Here is a 21430-nt window from a genome sequence, read left to right on the forward strand (position 1 = left end):
ACTATTTCACATTGTTTTAACTGAAGGCCAAACTCGTAACTCAAATACTCTTCTCCACGATCAGATCGTAGAAACTTTATTTTCTTGTTACGATGATTTTCCGCTTCACTCTAAAATTATATGAACTTTTCAAATGTTTCAGACTTCTGTTTCATTAAGTAGATATACCCATATCTGCTCAAATCATCTGTGAAGATGAGAAAATAACGATATCCGCCACGAGCCTCAATATTCATTGGACCACATACATCTGTATGTATGACTTCCAACAAATCTGTTGCTCTCTCCATAGTTCCGGAGAACGGCGTTTTAGTCATCTTGCCCATGAGGCATGGTTCGCAAGCATCAAGTGATTCATAATCAAGTGATTCCAAAATCCCATCAGTATGGAGTTTCTTCATGCGCTTTACGCCAAGATGACCTAAACGGTAGTGCCACAAATAAGTTGCACTATCATTATTAACTTTGCATCTTTTGGCTTCATTATTATGAATATGTGTATCACTACGATCGAGATCCAACAAACCATTTTATTGGGTGTATGACCATAGAAGGTTTTATTCATGTAAACAGAACAACAATTATTCTCTAATTTATATGAATAACCGTATTGCAACAAACATGATCAAATCATATTCATGCTCAACGCAAACACCAAATAACACTTATTTAGTTTCAACACTAATCTCGAAAGTGTAGGGAGTGTGCGATGATGATCATATCAATCTTGGAACTACTTATCATATCAATCTTGGAACTACTTATCATATCAATCTTGGAACTACTTCCAACACACATCGTCACCTCGCCTTTTACTAGTCTCTGTTTATTCTGCAACTCCCGTTTCGAGTTACTACTAACTGAACCAGTATCAAATACCGAGGGGTTGCTATAAACACTAGTAAAGTACACATCAATAACATGTATATCCGATATACCTTTGTTCACTTTGCCATCCTTCTTATCCACCAAATAGTTGGGGTAGTTCCGCTTCCAGTGACCAGTCCCTTTGCAGTAGAAGAACTTAGTCTCAGGCTTAGGACCAGACTTAGGCTTCTTTACTTGAGCAGCAACTTGCTTGCCGTTCTTCTTGAAGTTCCCCTTCTTCCCTTTGCCCTTTTCTTGAAACTAGTGGTCTCGTCAACCATCAACACTTGATGTTTTTCTTGATTTCTACCTTCGTCGATTTCAGCATCACGAAGAGCTCGGGAATTACTTTCGTCATCCCTTGCATATTGTAGTTCATCACGAAGTTCTACTAACTTGGTGATGGTGACTAGAGAATTCTGTCAATCACTATTTTATCTGGAAGATTAACTCCCACTTGATTCAAGCGATTGTAGTACCCAGACAATCTGAGCACATGCTCACTAGTTGAGCGATTCTCCTCCATCTTTTAGCTATAGAACTTGTTGGAGACTTCATATCTCTCAACTCGGGTATTTGCTTGAAATATTAACTTCAACTCCTGGAACATCTTATATGTTCCATGACGTTCAAAACGTCTTTGAAGTCCCGATTCTAAGCTGTTAAGCATGGTGCACTAAACTATCAAGTAGTCATCATATTGAGCTAGCCAAACGTTCATAACGTCTGCATCTGCTCCTGCAATAGGTTTGTCACCTAGCGGTGCATCAAGGACATAATTTTTCTGTGCAGCAATGAGGATAATCCTCAGATCACGGATCCAATCCGCATCTTTGCTACTAACATCTTTCAACATAATTTTTCTTTAGGAACATATCAAAAATAAACAAGGAAGCAACAACGCGAGCTATTGATCTACAACATAATTTGCAAAATACTATCAGGACTAAGTTCATGATAAATTTAAGTTCAATTAATCATATTACTTAAGGACTCCCACTTAGATAGACATCCCTCTCATCATCTAAGTGATTACGTGATCCAAATCAACTAAACCATGTCCGATCATCACGTGAGATGGAGTAGTTTCAATGGTGAACATCACTATGTTGATCATATCTACTATATGATTCACGCTCGACCTTTCGGTCTCCGTGTTCCGAGGCCATATCTGTTATATGCCAGGCTCGTCAAGTTTAACCTGAGTATTCCGCGTGTGCAACTGTTTTGCACCCGTTGTATTTGAACGTAGAGCCTATCACACCCGATCATCACGTGGTGTCTCAGCACGAAGAACTTTCGCAACGGTGCATACTCAGGGAGAACACTTATACTTTGATAATTTAGTGAAGGATCATCTTATAATGCTACCGTCAAACAAAGCAAGATAAGATGCATAAAGGATTAACATCACATGCAATCAATATAAGTGATATGATATGGCCATCATCATCTTGTGCTTGTGATCTCCATCTCCGAAGCACCGTGCTTGTGATCTCCATCTCCGAAGCACCGTCATGATCACCATCGTCACCGGCGCGACACCTTGATCTCCATCGTAGATCGTTGTCGTCTCGCCAACTTATTGCTTTTACAACTATCGCTACCGCTTAGTGATAAAGTAAAACTATTACATGGCGATTGCATCTCATACAATAAAGCGACAACCATATGGCACCTGCCAGTTGCCGATAACTCGGTTACAAAACATGATCATCTCATACAATAAAATATAGCATCATGTCTTGACCATATCACATCACAACATGCCCGGCAAAAACAAGTTAGACGTCCTCTACTTTGTTGTTGCAAGTTTTACGTGGCTGCTATGGGCTTAGCAAGAACCGTTCTTACCTACGCATCAAAACCACAACGATAGTTTGTCAAGTTGGTGCTATTTTAACCTTCGCAAGGACCGGGCGTAGCCACACTCGGTTCAACTAAAGTGAGAGAGACAGACACCCGCCAGTCACCTTTAAGCAACGAGTGCTCCGAACGGTGAAACCAGTCTCGCGTAAGCGTACGCGTAATGTCGGTCCGGGCCGCTTCATCTCACAATACCGTTGAACCAAAGTATGACATGCTGGTAAGCAGTATGACTTATATCGCCCACAACTCACTTGTGTTCTACTCGTGCATAGCATCAACGCATAAAACCAGGCTCGGATGCCACTGTTGGGGAACGTAGTAATTTCAAAAAAATTCCTACGCACACGCAAGATCATGGTGATGCATAGCAACGAGAGGGGAGAGTGTTGTCCACGTACCCTCGTAGACCGACAGCGGAAGCGTTATCATAACGCGGTTGATGTAGTCGTACGTCTTCACGATCCGACCGATCAAGTACCGAACGCACGACACCTCCGAGTTCTACACACGTTCAGCTCGATGACGTCCCTCGAACTCCGATCCAGCCGAGTGTTGAGGGAGAGTTTCGTCAGCACGACGGCGTGGTGACGATAATGATGTTCCACCGACGCAGGGCTTCGCCTAAGCTCCGCAACGGTATTATCGAGGTGTAATATGGTGGAGGGGGGCACCGCACACGGCTAAGAGATCTCAAGGATCAATTGTTGTGTCTCTGGGGTGCCCCCCTGCCCCCGTATATAAAGGAGCAAGGGGGAGGCAGCCGGCCAAGGGGAGAGGCGCGCCATAGGGGGAGTCCTACTCCCACCGGGAGTAGGACTCCTCCTTTCCTTGTGGGAGTAGGAGAAGGGAAGGGGGAAGGAGAAAGAAGGAAGGGTGCGCCCCCCTTCCCTAGTCCAATTCGGACCAGACCATGGGGAGGGGTGGGGCCACCTTTTTAGGCCTTTCTCTCCTTTCCCGTATGGCCCATTAAGGCCCAATACGAATTCCCGTAACTCTCCGGTACTCCGAAAAATACCCGAATCACTCGGAACCTTTCCGAAGTCCGAATATAGTCGTCCAATATATCGATTTTTACGTCTCGACCATTTCGAGACTCCTCGTCATATCCCCGATCTCATCCGGGACTCCGAACTCCTTCGGTACATCAAAACTCAATAAAACTGTCATCGTAACGTTAAGCGTGAGGACCCTACGGGTTCGAGAACTATGTAGACATGACCGAGACACGTCTCCGGTCAATAACCAATAGCGGGACCTGGAGGCCCATATTGGCTCCCACATATTGTACGAAGATCTTTATCGGTCAGACCGCATAACAACATACGTTGTTCCCTTTGTCACCGGTATGTTACTTGCCCGAGATTTGATCGTCGGTATCTCGATACCTAGTTCAATCTCGTTACCGGCAAGTCTCTTTACTCATTCCGTAACACATCATCCCGCAACTAACTTATTAGTCACAATGCTTGCAAGGCTTATAGTGATGTGCATTACTGAGTGGGCCCAGAGATACCTCTCCGACAATTGGAGTGACAAATCCTAATCTCGAAATACGCCAACCCAACAAGTACCTTTGGAGACACCTGTAGAGCACCTTTATAATCACCCATTTATGTTGTGACGTTTGGTAGCACACAAAGTGTTCCTCCGGTAAACGGGAGTTGCATAATCTCATAGTCATAGGAACATGTATAAGTCATGAAGAAAGCAATAGCAACATACTAAACGATCGAGTGCTAAGCTAACGGAATGGGTCAAGTCAATCACGTCATTCTCCTAATGAGGTGATATCGTTAATCAAATGACAACTTATGTCTATGGCTAGGAAACATAACCATCTTTGATTAACGAGCTAGTCAGGTAGAGGCATACTAGTGACACTCTGTTTGTCTATATATTCACACATGTATTATGTTTCCGGTTAATACAATTCTAGCATGAATAATAAACATTTATCATGATACAAGGAAATAAATAATACTTTATTATTGCCTCTAGGGCATATTTCCTTCAGTCTCCCACTTGCACTAGAGTCAATAATCTAGTTCACATCGCCATGTGATTTAACATTAATAATTCACATCACCATGTGATTAACACCCATAGTTCACATCTCTATGCGACCAACACTCAAAGGGTTTACTAGAGTCAATAATCTAGTTCACATTGCTATGTGATTAACACCCAAAGAGTACTAAGGTGTGATCATGTTTTGATTGTGAGATAATTTTAGTCAACGGGTCTGTCACATTCAGATCCATAAGTATTTTGCAAATTTCTATGTCTACAATGCTCTGCACAGAGCTACTCTAGCTAATTGCTCCCACTTTCAATATGTATCTAGACCGAGACTTAGAGTCATCTAGATTTAGTGTCAAAACTTGCATCGACGTAATCCTTTACGACGAACCTTTTGTCACTTCCATAATCGAGAAACATATCCTTATTCCACTAAGGATAGTTTTGACCGCTGTCCAGTGATCTACTCCTAGATCACTATTGTACTCCCTTGCCAAAATCAGTGTAGGGTATACAATAGATCTGGTACACAGCATGGCATACTTTATAGAACCTATGGCCGAGGCATAGGGAATGACTTTCATTCTTTTTCTATCTTCTGCCGTGGTCGGGATTTGAGTCTTACTCAATTTCACACCTTGTAACACAGGCAAGAACTCTTTCTTTGACTGTTCTATTTTGAACTACTTCAAAATCTTGTTAAGGCAGCGGCTGAAGCAACCCCGACGATGCTGCTCTATCTGGTTTAGCCTGCTGACAAGTTGGGCAGCAGCGGACATATTGTAGGACATGCGTCTTCAATTTTGGCCATGCAAAGAGGCCATGGACGCGCCAGAAGGTTGCTGGGAACCCTGAATGGCCGCCAATCGAGCTGTCATGAAAAGCTGCCATAATGCGTTGTTGGAGCTCGGTCGATCCACCTAGCCAAATGCGCCCACGGAATCGTAGAATTTCATTCTGTCACGAGAAACGCCCCTTGGGATCTTCTTTCACTGTGAACTGCTCCAGCAATTTCTGCGCCTGTGGATTGCAGTTATAGCTGGCGATGACATCCTCGAGCCACGAGGGCTGGCAAGAAGTGACGTTGAACAGAAGATCTTGCGACCGGGCTCTGGATAGGGCGTCGGTGGCTGTGTTCTCCGTGCCCTTTTTGTAACGGATGGTGTATCGCAGGCCCAGTAGTTTCGTGAAAGCACTCTGCTGCCAAGGCGTTGAAAGCCTTTGCTCCTCCAAATGTATCAGGCTTTTCTGGTCCGTGTGGATGATAAACTCGCTGTGTTGAAGGTAAGGCCGCCATTGGTCAACGGCGATGACGATCGCGAGGTATTCCTTCTCGTAAGTGGACATCCCTTGGTACCTAGGACTCAGGCTCTTGCTCATGAAGGCGATGGGGTGGCCATCCTGTTGCAAAACTGCGCCAATTCCTTTGTCGCAGGCATCTGTTTCCACTGTGAAGGTCTTGCTGAAATCAGGGAGTGCAAGTACGGGGGCTGTGATCAGTTGTTGCTTGAGCAGCTCAAACGCCTGTGCCGTGTTATCCATCCAGACGAACGGCACACCTTTCTTGAGTAGGTTGAATAGAGGCCTGGCTATCACTCCAAACCTGCGGACGAAACGGCGATAGTACCCTGCAAGGCCGAGGAATTGGCGCACTTCCTTGGCATCCTTGGGTGTGTTCCAAGCTTGCACCGCGCGAATTTTGCTAGGCTCCGTGGCTGCCCCGTCGCCGCTGATGACGTGACCAAGACAGTTGTTGCTGGCCGAATTCACATTTGGAGCGCTTGACCTCTTGGTTGTCGTTGACGCCGAAGAGCTCCAGCATTTCCTCGACGACGTGAAGCTCGACTGTAGTCGGGAAGATGTGGTCGTGCCCCAAGCGCTCTCCGCATTTGAAGCAGAGGCCGCGGGCTCGACGGTAATCGCGCAACGCCTTCACCTTGGATGTGTCTGCGCGTGCCGCCTCTGTCCCCCGACGATCAGTGGCCCCTGACGGAGGAGTGGGGCATGGTGGAGGTGGAGGAAGTGGTAGCGACATGCTTGGCCTTGGGGTCGACTCTGGCGGCCGAGGTAATGCGCCGAACGCGCCATCAGCCACTTCCTCTTGCAGTAAGGCGAGGGCGCAAGCCGTGTCCAGGTCCGGTGGCCGCTGAACCAGGACCACCGCCTGGATGTCCTTCCTCAGCCCCTCCACAAATCGAGTGAGGAAATAAAACGGATGTATAGTGTCAGAATAGGAGCTCAAGTGATTTATGATCAATTCAAACTTCTCAATGTAATCAGCGATAGAAGTAGTTTGCCGGACAGTGTAAAACTGTCGGATCAGCATCTGGTGCCGACCACGGCCGAATCGCGTACATAGGTTGCAGTGAAAGAGTTCCAGTCAAAATCAGAGAGGCGTTTTTGGATCGACTGAAGCCAAATTGACGCCGGACCAGAAAAATTCAAAGCAGCCATGGGTACCCAGAACGACTATGCGATCCCAAACATGGTGAAATACTGCTCACAGAGCGTTTTCCACAAGTTGGGGTTCTCTCCCGAGAACTGCGGAAAGGAAATGGACGGATGCGCCTGCCCAAGCCCGGTGAGGAGCTGGCTGGCGTGCGCGAAGGGAGAGAACACATTGGGAGAGGGGGAGGGCCACACTGACCGTTTGCCGGGAGCGGTGGGGGCGTCTGGAACGGCGCCCCCGACGGCCCCCATGAGATGTTGAACCCGCCGTGGTCATTGGACCCGTGAGGAACGCGAGCCGCGCCTGCCCCGGCATCGGGATCGGTGCCGAGCGTCGCTGGCGGTGGTGGATCCTGGAGTGCGTCCTCGCTTGGTGGTGTAGAAGTCAACGCCGCGAGTTGCAGCGCCGTCACGGCCTCGCTGAGATCGATGACGCGACGCTCCAGATCCGGCTTCCAGGTGAGGAGGTCGTCAATTTTGGCTGCAGTCACCTGCTGGGCCTTGGTGTTGGCGGCGATGAGCGACTCCCAGCGGTCGAGGAAGGCTTGGATCGACGGATCCATGGCCTCCAGAAGCGAACGAGCGTGGCGAAGACGTCTGGTCTCCATGAATTGCGCCAGATCGGGGTGGTAGGAAGGTGGTGGTATGGCTCTTATACCAGATGTAAGGGTAGGGATGTATTGATCTGTATTACTGTGGCGATTACAAGCAAGGATACACGAATTTGGGGAGAAACAGGAGATGGAGATGAACTAGGATTCGTGCCGCTGCCGGGTTCGTTGATCCACTGAATCCTCTCCTCTTCGGTCGGGGTGGAATAAGTACGAGGAGGTTGTTGGGCTCACTTCGTCCACTGTGGGCCAGTGACGAGTGGGTTGGGCTTCCTCTCCTTGGTGGGCCGTTGGGCAGCGACTGGGTCGCTGCCTGTTGGGTTCTTCTCGTCAGATGCCTGGCTAATGCGTGTAGAGCTGGAGGCACTGACACATGTCATGTGCACATGATTTTGTGAAGAATAGGAAGTTAGCTAGGCAAACATTGTAATGGATGGGGTAACTTATGTAAGTTACTAGATCTGTAGCTGTATGCTCTTTTCCTTAAGTATAGATATGCATTCAGGTACGATCTTGCCTGATCTTCATTATTGTGACCTGGGAGTCCTGGACTAGGTCTCAATGAAGATCAGGCCGTTTCATGGTCCAGGACTAACATTTCATTTCAAAGTTGACCACCTGAAACATTGTTTATTCTGATTTCAGCATTGGCAACTACAAACATTTTTGCTGTGATTTCCCCCTTTAAGCTAGTTTGTCATTTTTTGGGTCGACATAGGATACGGAGTTCAACATGCTGATCCAAACTGCAAATCGAACAGGCGAGCTCACTATTTCACAAGAATAACATCTCCTGATTCCAGAGCTTTAATAGGGAAACAGTGGTCAATATATCTTAGACTGCAAGAATCTTTGATGTTTTCAAAACCATCAATTCTTTCAGGCACTCCTATTTATTTGTTTAATTCCATGATCATTTTGTGTATCATGTGATGACATAGCTGAGTAAACACTGTTTAGCAAAAATGTCCAGTGTGATATTATCTATTGAGTAGTCCAGACTTGAGCAACCTATTTTAGTCAAGTTTGCTTCTTTTAATTTAGGGTATATTCAGTATAATGTACTACTAAAAAATGACCATCTGGTTATCCATATCATTTTGGTGCAAGTGGTGATGTTGAAGTCATAGAAGACGAAATGCGAGACGATGAAGTATTAATGATTTGCTTGACTGCTGATGATATGAAATTCCTTTTTCTAAGACCGTTGTAAAGTTGATATGACCATGTATATCTTTATGCTCTCTTATAGTTCATTTTGGAAATGCCATTTCTGAAGCTGGAATGTATCCGGAAAGGGTTTTTGTTGAATTTAGTTGCAACTATCCTATGACGAACATGGTTTGAAAAATGTGCATAACTTATATTGATAGAGACGTGGTTGGCACGTGCATGGTTACTGATAAAGAAACAGAGAAAATACAGGAATTACTGTTGCCAGGATATGTTCCTCTTTCCATGTAAAATCATTTATTGCTCTTAGTTTGTGCAACTTATCTTCAATATATGTTGCATTTATGACATACTCCCTCCGTTCCAAAAGAGCAGTTCTACGAAGCCGATGATCTTTAGACCGATGCATGCACGACACTAGCTAGTCATCGATAGATTAAATTCCTCCATCACTAAGTAACATGAGATCCGCCACATTTCATCCAGAGAACGTCGTGTTGAAGCTATTCCAGTTCCAAAATACTACTTACTACATCCGTGTTAGTTCAGTTAAACTTATTACATCCTTGCAAATACTGTATCATGGTTTTAGTTCAGGTAAACTAAAACGAGGACGAAGGGAGTAATAAATACTGTATTTGCAGACAAGATAAGCATGACCGTCCTACATAAATTCCTTGTGAGCGCACGCCAACATCTGATGATGTTCAGGAGCCATTAGCCGGGTGATCACTAGCCAAAATTTCTAACAAGACCATGATGATTTATGAGGACCTGCTGCATGTTCTTCTTGGTCCTTGCCCTTGTGGTTCTATCCTTAGGTACGTTTCCTCCTCCGAACAAATTCTTTTCCATGTAGGAGTAATTGTTCTTGTACCTCCTCCATATGATAAAATCGTGGTAAACTTAACCACGTAGCAGATGTATGGTGATCTTCTGATCAATTTTCTCTTTGTTATTATTTGCTCCAGGATCGACCCACGGACGTGGGCAGACGTATGGTGATCTTCTGATCGATTTTCATTTCGTTATTATTTGCTCCAAGATCAACCCACAAGCGTGGGCATGAAGGTGGCGGCAGAGGACTGCGAGGATCTCCAATACAAAGGAGGATGTAACCTCGAAACGTGCATATGGCGTTGCAACAAACTATAGGGACTTTATACTAAATCAGCGACAATTAATATGGATTAGTTGCATGGACAATGTCACGTGTAAATGCACGGTCTGTCCTTCCTATCGAAAGAACTGAATGAACCACATGCTGGGAATGGTTTCCAAGTAAAAGTACAGGAATGATGTCACTGATGTGCTACTAGTCGTGAGACCGCAAACCAAAGTAGAACATCTTCAGACCATGTACAATCAATTTCAAACTGGCAAGCACTGGAAACTATTAACCTTCAAGAGATGAACCTTACAGGGTAGCAGAATGTTAGATGTGTTTGTTGGAAGAAAAAAATGTAGATCTAAGCCAATCTTTTTTACAAACTGTAAGTTCAATTTACAAGTTTCTCCAAGATCATGTAAGTTCAATGTAGATAAACATGTCCAGGATCATGTAAGCTCAATGTAGATAAACATCTCGAAGATCATGTAAGTTCAATGTAGATAAACATGTCCAGGATCATGTAAGCTCAATGTAGATAAACATCTCGAACATCATGTAAGTTCAATTTACAAACTGTGGCAAGCACTGAAAACCATGAACCTTCAAGGGTAGAATGTTGGATACATTTGTTTCAAGATTTGTTTTTGTAGATAACTAAGCCAATCTTTTTTTTTGTAACTGGGTGAAGCTAGAAGAGAAGACAGAGTCGGCTATTTGCTTACTACATGTAGCATCATCTTCCATTAATGGATAAAGACTATTCTTATGAAATATTTGACCAAATCTACTGGGTCGTGGCTATTGATTTCCATGCTAGTGTCGCTGTCTTTTGTGCAGCCGGCTGCATGATTTCCATGCTAGTGGCTATTGACATGCAGAATTTTCTGAATGGTGCTCTGCACAACCCCCTGCTGCATGATTTAACTAGTACCAGCACTGCATGCATTCTTCAAGCAGCAGCAAAACAAGAAGTGCAGAAAATGCGTGCCTTCACCATTCTTCTGGCCGTGCTGCAGCTGGTCCTGCTGCTCTCCTTGGTCTCGCCTGCCACCTCATGCGCCGAGCAGGAGAAGCATGCACTTCTCCAGTTCCTCGCTGGGATATTGGGAGATGGCGCCCTCACCGCATCGTGGCACCATGAGACAGACTGCTGCGAGTGGGAAGGCATCACTTGCAATGGAGATGGGGCCGTCACTGAGGTCTCCCTGGCATCTAGAGGACTTGAAGGGCGCATCTCGCCGTCCCTTGCCGACATCACCAGTTTGCTGCATGTCAACCTCTTGCACAACTCCTTCTCTGGTGGCCTTCCGCCAGAGCTCATGCACTCCTCCGGAAGCATCATTGTCCTCGATGTCAGCTTCAACCGTCTCAACGGGCTGCTGCCCGAGCTGCCATATTTGTTTACCACCGAGCGGCCTCTGCAGGTACTCAACATCTCAAGCAACCAGTTCAGCTCAAAATTTCCATCAGCCACATGGAAGGTGATGAAAAATCTGATCGTGATCAACGCTAGCAATAACAGCTTCACTGGGCACATATCGTCTTCTCTTTGCATTGGCTCGCCATCTTTGGCTTTGCTTGACCTCTGTCACAACCAATTGAATGGCTACATTCCGAACACACTGGGTAATTGCTCCAAGCTCAAAGTGCTCAAGGCTGGCAACAACCACCTAAGTGGGATTCTCCCTGTTGAAATCTTCCGTGCAACCCCGCAAAAAAAAACAACTCGCTGGAGTACCTCTCCTTTCCCAACAATGGTTTGCAAGGAGAACTTGACAGAGCACACATGGTCAAACTCAGTAATCTAGCAATTCTTGACCTAGGAGGGAACCCGATCAGTGGCAACATCCCATAGTCAATAGGTCACCTCAAGAGGCTGGAGGAGCTACATTTGGGTAGCAATAACATGTCTGGGGAGCTGCCATCATCTCTGGGCAACTGTACAAATCTCAAAACCATCGATCTGAAGATCAATAAGTTCAGTGGAGATCTAGGAAAAGTAAACTTCTCCGCCCTGCAGAATCTGATAAGTTTAGATCTCATGAGGAATAGTCTCAGTGGCATAATTCCAGAAAGCATTTATTCATGCAGCAATTTGGCTGCACTGCGGCTGTCGGCCAACCATTTCCATGGTGAGATCTCACTGAGAATAGGCAATCTGAAGCACCTGTCCTTCCTATCACTTGTTAGAAACTCCTTCACAAACATTACAAAAGCTTTGCATGTTCTTAAGAGCTGTAGGAACATCAGCACCCTGCTTATTGGCAAAAACTTCATGAATGAGGCCATGCCAGAAGATGAAGCCATTGTTGGCTTCCAGAACCTTCAATATCTCTCCATGCACCACTGCTCGTTGACTGGAACGATACCTAATTGGTTGTCAAAGCTCACAAACCTGAAGATACTAAGCTTATTCAGCAATCAACTCACCGGACCAATGCCAAGCTGGATCAACTCCCTAGACCAACTCTTTTCTTTGAATGTATCTAACAACAGTCCTACTGGGGAAATCCGAATCACCTTAATGCAGATGCCATTGTTAAAATCAGATAAGGTTGGCATGTATTCGGAATCGGAACCAAGCCTCCTTGATCTAGGTCTACTTATTTATGGAGCGAATCCATCACGACGTCAATACCGCATAGGCAGTGCTTGGCCCAAAGTGCTGAATCTTGGTAATAATTTCACAGGTGTAATCCCACAAGAGATCGGTCATCTGAAAGCACTCCTTTACCTAAACTTGGGTTTCAACAACTTCCATGGAGAGATCCCACGATCTGCAACCTCACAAACCTGCAGGGGCTCGACTTGTTTAATAACCATCTCACGGGTGCAATCCCTGTGGCATTGGAGAATCTTCACTTCCTATCACGATTCAACATTTCTAACAACGACCTAGAAGGACCTATTCCAGCAACAGGCCAGCTGAGCACGTTTCAGGCTTCTAGTTTTGACAGGAAGCCAAAGCTGTCCGTCTCTGTGCTTACTAATCATTGCAGTTCAGTTAAAGCCGCTATTGTCCCCATCATCTCTGCAAAAGAATACAGCATGAAAGTCATCTTTCAGTTGCCTTTGGTCTTTTCTTTGGGATAGGGGTGCTATATGACCAGTTAGTATTATTCAGATATTTTTGCTAAGCACACTTCAACTGTAATATGGTCTAGTATGATGTATGTAATGGATAAGGTAAACATGCCTTGGTTGTTCACATCTTTGTATCCACCTGCAAGTGGGTCGCTTACTTATATGTTCGTTGAGTCACTTCTAAATTTGCATATTGTTGCTTGTTGAGTAATACAGGTACATGATGTTTGTTTCTCTAGCTAGCAGACTTGTTAAGCGCTGTAAAAAATCAGTTATGTGCTCAAAATGCAGGATTTTTTTAGAACCAAGAAATCAAATGCAGGATTCTATCAGAGTACAAAGAGGGGGGCCTAGCTACCACCTAGATGGCTGCTGATATAAGAAATGGACCTCTTGAAAATAACCACTGACAAAGTGTGCAAGATTAATAACTCTAACTTTTGCATTAACAAAAAAGTAAAGAAGTGTATATACCCTCATGATTCTACATCAACCCTCCCCCCACCCACCCCCCCACACACAAAAAGAAACTCAAAAAACAGTTACTTAATCCCCAAATTTTGCAATACCGGCCAAAACACCCGGTAAGAGACTTCAAAGCTGGTTTGATGATGGTTTCACCCGCGTGGGACGCTGGCCAAGTTTTGTTGTTTGACTTATACTGCCACCTCATCTCGGTGTAATAAATTTATTTCTTCCCATGCCATCTCTCCCTCGTCACGCATGCGTACACAGACGGTCGTGCCACAGGGAGAGCCGAATATCATCGACAACTGCAACATCTCGCACGGACGTGCTCCACAGCAACTGCGATAGAGTCCGACGGTACCGAGATGCGGCGACGACTCCGCAGCCGCCGCAAGTCGTAACCACACCGACCGCTATATCAGAGCACTTTTATCCTCCACTGTATCAGTCATGGTTTCAAAGAAAACCTTAATGTGATACAATTCTCATCATTTTTCTCGTGCAAGGTCGAACTTGTTTCTTGCGAATCCTTTATCAGCACGCTGAATTTGTTGCATTATGAACTTATGAACCATGTACTCCCTCTAATACCAATCATTCTATACCAAGATACACAATGGGGTGGGTGAAGAGCACCAGAACAAAGGTTAGATAGAGTCAACATGTAAAGGAGACGAATTTAAGTCAGTCATAGGAGAGAGATGAGCCTTGTGGTGCTAACGGGTAGGTTTTTTAGTTGCTCGAATGATTAGAACGCAGTGTCCAGCCTTATATAGCCAGCGGGGTACAAGCTTAGAGATAGCAAAGACAGTCAAAATCATAATGCCGTCCATAACTAATTGATAGACTAGTTGGGCAAAGCTATAAGAGAAGACAGTCTATTGCCCCAGTCGGCGGGTCAGTTCTATTGACTAAGTACTATCATCTTTCATACTGAACAATGATAGACAAATCTTCTAATTTGAAAGATTACACTCGGTTCATCTAACCCCAATGGTAGTTCAGATACCTAGTTGACCGGATAGCCACCTGTAGCTAATTGATAGCCATGGTTGCTGCTTTCTGTGCTAGTGCCACTGTCTCTTGTGCAACCGGCGGGCCATGGGGCCAACTTGACGGTGGCCCAGTGCCCATGCTCCCTCTCTCCTTAAATGGTGTTATGAAGCTAGGTAGCATGTACTCCCTTCGTCCGGAAATACTTGTCGAAGAAATGGATAAAAATGAATGTATCTAGAACTAAGATATGTCTAGATACATCCATTCCTCCGACAAGTATTTCCGGATGGAGGGAGTACAAGCACTGCAAGCCATTCCAGCAGCAAAACAAGGACACGCAAAACTAACGGCAAAAATGTTTTAGACTACAGTTTGAAAGTCCATGTGTGTTTTTGTTGTTCCTGCCTTCCCGCATCAGAAAGGCTGCCAGAGAGGGGAAACCAGATTGAACATTGTGGAAAAAAACTGGGAACAGAGGAAGGCATTTTCTAATTTAGTGTCACTATCTTTTTGCAGCCAGTCAATGATGGCCCCATGAGACAACTATTGTGTACTGAACACAGCTGGGCCAAAGGCAAGGAAGTTAGCAGAAACGATATTCTATCACAGGCCAGAGAGAGAGAACAGGACGGTTTCTTATTAACTGACGATTGAGTTGGACAGTGTCTAGCCTTATATATGGCCAGCTCCACGCTGGGGTAGATACATTTGCGTCAAGAAAAATATCTACTCCCTCCGTTCGGAAATACTTGTCCTAGAAATGGTTGTTGTATCTAGACTTATTTTAGTTATAGATACACCCATTTTATCCATTTCTAGGTGTCGGGGGTTGGGTGCGACATATGACAAAGGATGGCTTATCATGGTGGGAGCGAGTAGAACATCGTCGGTGCCGGGAAGCGGGATGAGGCGTAGACACGTACGCCGTCGAACTTTACCCAGGTTCGGGGCTCTCCGTGGAGATAACACCCCTAGTCCTGCTCTGCGGGGTCTCCGCATGATCACTAAGGCACTAGTGGTACAATGGTGCTCCTTGAGCTGTTTGCTACAGGTGGAAGAGAGCAAGGCTAGGTCTCTCCTTTCTCTATGGGTGAGTCTAGTTCTAACAGGTTCGGAACCCTTTGCATGGGTGCCCTGGGGGGTTTATATAGGTCTACCCCCCAGGGGTACAATAGTAATCTGGCCGGGTGTAGGACCCGGCTGTAAGTATCTCTGGTGGCCGGCTTCTCCGCCGGCTGCTGGGGCCCGCCGCCTGGTGGGCCCCGCCGACTGGTCTGGTACGGAGCCGACAAGCCGCCCCCGCCGCTCACGGGTCTTGTCGGCTGCTGATCACTGTAGCCGTGATGCTAATGACGCAGGCTCGGTCAAGGGAGGGTGGCTACAGCCCTGCCGCCTGGCGGGCGATTATTGTAGCCACTCTGTGTCTTGTCTGGTTGATGGCGCGTGGGTCCCGAGGAAGGGGTGGGCCGACTGCTGGGGGCCGACTTCCCTCGGATCTGACTGGTGGGGCTCTAGCAGTCTTCCAGGCTCTCGCTGATCGGTGGGGCCCGTCATCCTTGGGTCGTACCGACAGGCCGTCGTGGGAGCAGGGCTCCGCCTGCTCGTGGTGACGTCAGGGGTGGAGTGGCAACAGTGCTGCACCGGGCGGAGATCTCTGCCGGTACGGTGCACTGTGGCCACGCCCATCCCTGGATTTGGGAGAGATGGGCTATACTGCAGCCACCCCCTGTCTTGTCTTTCTTGATGAGGGCGCAGGCTTCGTGGGAGCCTCGGGCCGACTGCTAGGGGCTGGCTTCTCTGGAAGCCGCCCACTAGGAGTCGGCTTGTCTTGATGCCGGTTTCTGGAACTCGGCCGTCTACGGGCAGCCGGCTATTCCTCCAGCCGGCCACTAGAAGGTGGCACTTTGTCTTGGTTCCTTGAGGGGCGCAGCCAGCCCCGATGTCTTGAAAGGTTCTGGGTCTCGGGTTGGCCTACCTATGGCCCATTACTCCGACAGTAGTCCCCGAAGCTGGTGAGGTGCCGCGACTGAGCAGCCGAGGAGCCTTAGCAGTTTCTTTCTCCAAGTGCTTCAGGTGGAGCTTCGTCCGACTTCTGCCGAGCCGACTGGCGGGAGTCGGCCTCGCCCAGCCTGACTTATCCAAACTTCGAACGCGTCGACGGGAACCAAGTGGCATGCTAGCTAAGCCTCCAGGCCGCCGCCCGTTGTGGGCATGTCACGTGGCACCGAGCGGCCGGGCCAGTCTGCCAACCCACGCTCGCGATGGGACACGCCTGCTGGCGGGGCCCGCCACTACCACGCCTCGGCACGCGAGCGGATCCGCTGCGGCCGAGGTGGGCGGTTGAGTTTTCCCGCGGAGTTACTGCGCGCAGTAACTCGCACGATAAATGTGGGGCGTGGGGTCGTGGGCGCAGTAAATCCCACAATCGCCCCCTCGGCTTCGCAGCCCGTAGGCCTATAAGTAGGGGGAGGAGGGGGAGCGGCGGAGCACGCGCGCCCCTCCTCCCCATTCTTTCCTCCTTCTTCTTCCTCTCGCCGTAGCGCCTCCAAGCCACGCTGAGCGCTGCGGTGGTTCGTCTCTGATGAGCTCATCTTCCAACCCCACGCCCCCCATGGCGCGCTCCGGAGCATGGGACGGCTCCGAAGTTCATGACGACCACATCGACTTCCTCCATCAGACGCGGCGGCTGCCCGGCAAGGACTACGTGAAGGTCCGCCTCGCGCCGGAGAGGGAGATCTCGCCGGCGCCGGAGGAAGGCGAGCGGGTCGTCTTCCGCTCACACTGCCAGCGCGGGCTCGGCTTGCCGGCGAGCAGCTTCGTTCGGTCCTTCCTCGAGTTCTACGGTCTTCAGCCGCACCACCTCACCCCGAACACGGTGGTGCTGCTGTCCGCCTTTGTCACTTTGTGCGAAGGCTTCCTTGGCGTCCTCCCCACCATCGAGCTTTGGGGGGAGTTCTTCTACACCAAGCTCGGCACCCTTGTCGCGGGCGTGCCGGCTCAATGCGGCGCTTTTATTGCGGTGCGGAGGCCGGCGGCCGAAAATCCGTTTCCTCCCATCACGCTGATCATGTCGGTGAAGATGTGGCAACGGTCGTACTTCTACATGAAGAGCGTCTTCCCGGAGGGCGACTGGGTCAACTTGCCGGCTTACGCAGCCGGCCCGCCGGCTGGGAGGCGGCCCAACTGGTCGTACCGGGCCAAGACACTGTCGCCTTCTGGAGCCGCCGCCATCGCGCGGCTCCGAGTGTTGACACAGTCGGAGGGCCTGACCGGGCCCGACTTGCTGTCCGCCTTCGTGGCGCGCCGAGTGCTCCCGCTCCAGGGCCGCCCTCATATGATCTGTCAGATGAGCGGGCATCGGGACCCAAGCCGGCTGTGCACCAAGGAGATGCCTCACGCCGAGGTATCTCACATGGTGAACTATCTTGCGAACTGCGAGCTCACGGAGGAGTGGCGGTTTGGCAAGGAGCCGTATTCACGCGCCGACCCCCCGCCTATGGTAAGTTATCTTTCTTTTTCTCTATCTCTTTGGTTGCCGAGTTCGGCCTGTCCAACCTGACCAATCGGCCTTTGAACAGAGCCCCCTCCTCCAGCCAGCAGCCGGCGCCGTGGGGCCGGAGCGCCAATTACTCCCCGACCGAGCGGAGAGCAACGTCGACGACCCCGACTTGGGGCGGCGGCCTTGGAGGACGACGCCGAGCGAGGAGGCGGTGAAGCAGGTGATACGTCTCCAACGTATCTATATTTTTTTATTGTTCCATGCTATTATATTATCCATCTTGGATGTTTATGGGATTTACTATGAACTTTTATACTATTTTTGGGACTAACCTATTGACCCAGAGCCCAGTGCCAGTTCTTGTTTTTTCCCTTGTTTCAGTGTTTCGAAGAAAAGGAATATCAAAAGGAGTCGAAACGGAATGAAACCTTCTGGAGAAGTTATTTTTGGAAGGAAGGCAACCTGATAGACTTGGAGTGCACGTCAGGAAAGAAACGAGGGAGCCACGAGGTAGGGGGGCACACCCACCCCCCTAGGGCGCGCCCTCCACCCTCATGGGCCCCTCGTGGCTCCCCTGGCGTATTTCTTCCGCCTATATATATCCATATACCCTAAAACGATCGGGGAATAGAATAGATCGGGAGTTCCACTGCCGCAAGCCTCTGTAGCCACCAAAAACCAATCGGGACCCTGTTCCGGCACCCTGCCGGAGGGGGGAACCCTCACCGGTGGCCATCTTCATCATCCCGGTGCTCTCCATGACGAGGAGGGAGTAGTTCACCCTCGGGGCTGAGGGTATGTACCAGTAGCTATGTGTTTGATCTCTCTCTCTCTCGTGTTCTTGATTTGGCACGATCTTGATGTATCGCGAGCTTTGCTATTATAGTTGGATCTTATGTTGCTTCTCTCCCTCTACTCTCTTGTAATGGATTGAGTTTTCCCTTTGAAGTAATCTTATCGGATTGAGTCTTTAATGATTTGAGAACACTTGATGTATGTCTTGCCGTGCGATATCTGTGGTGACAATGGGATATCACGTGACTCACTTGATGTATGTTTTGGTGATCAACTTGCGGGTTCCGCCCATGAACCTATGCATAGGGGTTGGCACACGTTTTCGTCTTGATTCTTCGGTAGAAACTTTGGGTTACTCTTTGAGGTTCTATGTGTTGGTTGAATAGATGAATCTGAGATTGTGTGATGCATATCGTATAATCATACCCACGGATACTTGAGGTGACATTGGAGTATCTAGGTGACATTAGGGTTTTGGTTGATTTGTGTCTTAAGGTGTTATTCTAGTACGAACTCTAGGGCTGTTTGTGACACTTATAGGAATAGCCCAACGGATTGATTGGAAAGAATAACTTTGAGGTGGTTTCGTACCCTACCATAATCTCTTCGTTTGTTCTCTGCTATTAGTGACTTTGGAGTGACTCTTTGTTGCATGTTGAGGGATAGTTATATGATCCAACTATGTTATTATTGTTGAGAGAACTTGCACTAGTGAAAGTATGAACCCTAGGCCTTGTTTCAACGCATTACAATACCGTTTACGCTCACTTTTATCATTACTTACCTTGCTGTTTTTATATTTTCAGATTACAAAAACCTATATCTACCATCCATATTGCACTTGTATCACCATCTCTTTGCCGAACTAGTGCACCTATACAATTCAGTATTGTATTGGGTGTGTTGGGGACACAAGAGACTCTTCGTTATTTGGTTGCAGGTTTGTTTGAGAGAGACCATCTTCATCCTATGCCTCCCACGGATTGATAAACCTTAGGTCATCCACTTGACGGAAATTTGCTACTGTCCTACAAACCTCTGCACTTGGAGGCCCAACAACGTCTACAAGAAGAAGGTTGCGTAGTAGACATCAAGCAGTTTCTGGCGCCATTGCCGGGGAGGTGAGTGCTTGAAGGTATATCTTTAGATCTTGCAATCGAATCTTTTAGTTTCTTGTTTTATCACTAGTTTAGTTTATAAAAGAAAACTACAAAAAATTGGAATTGAGTTTGTCTCATATGCTTCATCTTTTTAATATCTTTCGTGAGTATGATGGAAAGGAAAATTGTGCCAAAGTGTTATAAGAAGAATGCATTAAAATGTTTGGCACTAAATCTTTGAATGATGAGCATGATTGCAATGTTCTTAGTATGAACTCCTTGAATATCCATAGTACTAATGATGATTGCACTAGTTATGATGAAAATGTCTCCTATAAACATGCCAATTTTTGTGGAGTGCATTGGGTTTGCAAGTACACACCAAATAGGGAAGATAGATATTGCAAGAGGCATAAGCATTTAGAAACTAAATCGTTGCAAGAAAGGCTAGATGTTTGCGTTGAAAATTTAAATTTTCTTGGCCATACTTGTGAACTTTGCAATGAACGGGGTCATTTAACTATCCGATGCAAATTGTTTCACGATCTAATCGTGTCCAAAAATTGTGATGACTTGATTTCCCTTGCACATTATAATGAACTTAGTTTGCTTATGGGTTATGAAGAAATGAAACGTATAACTAACTATCTTCCAGAATTTGCCCGTTACAAACTTCTTGGTTTTGATCTAGAGGAAATTTATATGTATTGTGCGGTGAATTGCATTGAAAATCCTTATATTGCCAATTACATAAAGAAAAGAAAACAAATAGGAGATGAAGAGAATACTAACGAAAGGGAAGAGACTTCCCAATATTCTCCTATTATTTCTTATGATGAATCAGGTAACGAGGAGGAGCCTTCTATTCAACCAATCTCATTAATAAGGAGCTCCAAAAAGGGGATTGAACCCACACATGATGTGGTGAAGAAGAATAAAAGAAAAAGGAAGAGAGGTAAAAAGATATCTCTCCCAAATAATGTTGCTCCTATTATTGTTGTGCCCCATGAAAATGAATCAAAAATAATTGTGGAAGATGATGCACTTGATGATGATCTCGTTATGCCTATTGCTTGTTGTGATGATTATGATTGGGAAGATAATGATACTTCTTATGATCTTGAAAATCTTTTTGGCACTTGCTTGGAAGAATATGATAATAATGTTTGCTATACTATTGGTGCTATCCATACTATTAATGATGAGAGTGATTATGCTTATGATATGAAAAGGCCCAAGCTTGGGGATGCTATGTTTGAAGAAGATGATGTTTTTGAGAATATATTTTCTGAAATTAATGTTTGTCCCAAGCTTGGGGATGCTATGTTTAATGAAGATGATATTTTTAGCCTCCCAAGTTTTGATATGCAAAGTTGTTATGATGATAGCA

The 21430-nt window shown here is 46.8% G+C and overlaps 1 pseudogene; it reads left to right on the forward strand.

Moving 5' to 3' along the window:
• The first annotated feature begins 11078 nt into the window (after window positions 1-11078).
• LOC123141257 (receptor-like protein 2) lies at window positions 11079-13191 on the forward strand (annotated as a pseudogene).
• Window positions 13192-21430: the final 8239 nt, after the last annotated feature.

Source organism: Triticum aestivum, chromosome 6D, assembly GCF_018294505.1.
Source record: "Triticum aestivum cultivar Chinese Spring chromosome 6D, IWGSC CS RefSeq v2.1, whole genome shotgun sequence".
NCBI classification, from domain to species: Eukaryota; Viridiplantae; Streptophyta; class Magnoliopsida; order Poales; family Poaceae; genus Triticum; species Triticum aestivum.